This window comes from Lycium ferocissimum, chromosome 8 (genome assembly GCF_029784015.1).
Source record: "Lycium ferocissimum isolate CSIRO_LF1 chromosome 8, AGI_CSIRO_Lferr_CH_V1, whole genome shotgun sequence".
Classification (NCBI taxonomy): domain Eukaryota; kingdom Viridiplantae; phylum Streptophyta; class Magnoliopsida; order Solanales; family Solanaceae; genus Lycium; species Lycium ferocissimum.
Genome location: NC_081349.1, coordinates 44,183,007 through 44,186,230, shown reverse-complemented (window position 1 = coordinate 44,186,230; position 3,224 = coordinate 44,183,007). Strand labels below are relative to the sequence as shown.

The 3,224-nt window shown below is 34.4% G+C and overlaps 1 long non-coding RNA gene across 1 annotated transcript; it reads right to left on the bottom strand.

The window, feature by feature from the left end:
- Positions 1-861: 861 nt before the first annotated feature.
- On the bottom strand, positions 862-2,445 carry LOC132066995 (uncharacterized). The gene is made up of 3 exons (XR_009416981.1): positions 2,320-2,445; positions 1,830-1,865; positions 862-1,207 (listed from the first exon to the last, which is right to left on the bottom strand). It is a non-coding gene; the product is annotated as an uncharacterized LOC132066995 (long non-coding RNA).
- Positions 2,446-3,224: the final 779 nt, after the last annotated feature.

Sequence of the window (3,224 nt, the reverse complement as noted above, 5' to 3'; positions counted from 1 at the left end):
TAATTTATTTATTTACAATAGATATATCAAAAAATCAAATTTTAAGTATATACAGAATGTTATTTGAGAGATTCAGAGGAAAGAAATACTCGAAGGAAAAGCATAGAACTTACTAAGAAACAAACCAATTTCACATATTTCTTTGCATGTCAGCAAAGCATATACAAGTTCCGATCTAGTTTATAGTATCTATATACTGTTGACTGTTGTGATCATTTTCGCAATAAACAAGCAATTGTTAGAGATAAAACTTTATGAAACAAAACAGGGAGAAAGAGAGAGAAACAGCCAGATTGTGCAAGACAAGGATGGTGGGTTTGTGAAAAAAGGGAAGTGGCTTTGTGGGTTTTTTCAGGTAGATAATGAAAAAGTAAGACGCGTCTTGTATTTAGTATGTTACAATCGTACAGGTGTCTCAATGAGATGGAAGAATGAAATTTCCAAAATACCCCTGAACGACGAAATAGAGAAACCCACATGCATCTCACTATTTTCTTGGCTTTTCCACGTGACCGAAACCCATATAACTACTACAAGGAATAGAAAAGAAAAATATAGAAGGATAGAGAGAGCACATCTGCAGGCTTATCATTATGCCTTCCAAGTTTCATTTAGTTTTATTGCAAATGTTAGTATTGCTGGCTTAGACCTTTGAAAAGAGTAAAACAAATTTTCTTCCCTACATTTGTCTATTATACATGAAGGCACTTCATTGGGAACTAAAAGCAACACCAGTACATGTTCAGGAAAAGTGTAGGGAATAAAAGAAGAACAATCATGCTAAAAGAATGAGGAATTGAAAATGTGGTAGAAGGAATATAAAAGGTTAAATTTATTATTTTTCTTATTAGCAGTGGGTAAAATTACTCATTGTCTTCACTTTTATACAATTCTGTACAAAACATCTGAGGTACTATTTTACAAATGAATTAATTTTGCTTGAGCAAAGAATATAAAAACACAAAACAAATTGGTACCTGTTTCCTCCCATTCTCGAATTAAGCATGCAATGAGTGAGCATTGGATCCCTTATCGAAGATGGAATAACAAAATAAATTCAGTTGGCAAAGCTGTGAGTTTGGCTGTCTAAAATTTCGTGTGGATTCACTCCTTGTTAACAATAGAGTTTTCCTTTTGCATGAGCCAGTCCTGCCCCCAAAAAGAATCCTCCACAATGCAAGTAATCAAGATGTACACCATCCTTATACTGCACAATAGATCAAAATTACAGAGGTATATAATACCAGGAGCAAAGACACACTACATTGCGCTTATCGGTACAAGATGCTACCACTTGACTAGTAAAGGAGCCTAGATATATCATAAACAATAACTAAATAAACAGTCAGATAGATGATGTTCATTGTTCCAAAGCTATTATAAATGGTCCATTTTGGTACTCGAAATCTGCTCTTTACAGTCGCATAGACTCTATGGAGATAGCTACTTTCATAGAATCTGTATTATAAGTCCCCCAAAAGCTTCTATGCATTCCAATTCTAGTGTTGATATCCACCTTCTTTTTTTTTTTTTACTGTTAGACATCAGTTTTTCAAGTGTTCCATAAAATTTATTAAAGTTTAAATAGTTATTCCGAAACCGCACACATCTCATATGATATAACATGAAAGATCAATTACAACTATTTAGCATCATAACTGAGCATATAACATCAGAACAAAAAAGTAACAATTATAGGAACAAAACGACGATACTTTCAAAGGTATAAAGCTATCAGTACAACATATGATGAAAAGTGAAAACAATTCGGAGAAACACACAGCATGAGCTATTCATAGTTCAATAGCGTGAAGAGAAATAAAAATTACCTCTTCATAGTTAAGGTGGTGGACTTTCTTCAGAATCTGTCAATCAAAATTGAGCGGCCATTATATTCTGACTAAATGAAATAAAAGACATTAAATCTAAACAGTTATAATCACAAATTGCAGAATGAACCTTAGAGGAAAGAACTTCTTGAATTCACAAGTCTTTCTCTGAAAAATGACTGTTCCGACCCGACTCGCAACCCAAAAAAAAAAAATCAATATAACCTTGTTTTGTGTCCCGCCCATTATAAACCTCGAAACCCATTGTTCTCTCCACTACTCCTCAAATATTTCTCCGGAAAATCCCCAAATTTTTTACGGAAGCTGAAAAAGGAAAGAGCCATCTACCATTACCCAAAACATACGAGAAAAATAGTAAAATTAATATTTATTCCCAATTCCCAAAAAAAAAAAAAAATAGAGCAGAAGATATATCGAAAAATATGAGCAGGGGGCTGGCAGTTCCAAGCTTCAACACTTGAACGCTCACTGGTTATTTATCATCGATAACAATAAAGACCAAGAGCTTCAGAGACATAGCTTCCATTGTTGTTTGGTAGGGAGAGCGTGGAGGTGGGAGTCCCACCGTGGGACATGGAGGAAGAAGCAAGATACAAATGAGTGATATGAAGCCACTTGCATCAACGAAACAAACACGTGTCGCCGAGATAAAATGGAAGGGCTGAAAAGGGGTTGAAAGCAAAATATCAGAAGTGCCCATGAAAAAGGATCATATTACGAAATTATCCTTCGTCATACATCGCACTCACTCTAATTATATAGTTAAAGATGGGGGTGCCCGTGCGATGCTCGAGCTTATGACTGATATTATTGTTGGCCTTATATTTAGCATTACTAGATTTACTTTTTGAAATAATTGAGATGACTATCTGTATAAACTGGGCATTACGTGCAACTCTTTCTTGGCCAAGCTGCAAAGTTCATACAAAGTCAAGTTAGTGTATTAGTAGGGCTTTGCCAACCAATGCACAAGAAATGCAAATGCTAACTGATACAGGCGAAATTAAGCCAAAAGGGATTTGTGTACTATTTCTGGCACCAACCCGTATTACATGACGTGTTGTATATCAAAATTATAGAAGGTATAACATTAGAACATAAAATTTGAGTCCATAGTCTTTGTACCTGCAGTATAAAGAAGAAGCTGATGAGAGATGGTTAGAATAGCAAATGGCGGTGGTAAATTGAAACAGGTTGCATATTAAATTTGAATTGTTGTTGTCCATAAACATGGAGACCATCAAAAAGATCCATATCACAAGTTAAAAACGTTGCAGCAACAACTTTTTTTCGAAATTTTTTAAATAATACAATGAAGGAAGTTTGTCAAAAATACAAAAAAAAACTGAATACTTTTAAAAAAGAAAGTGTACA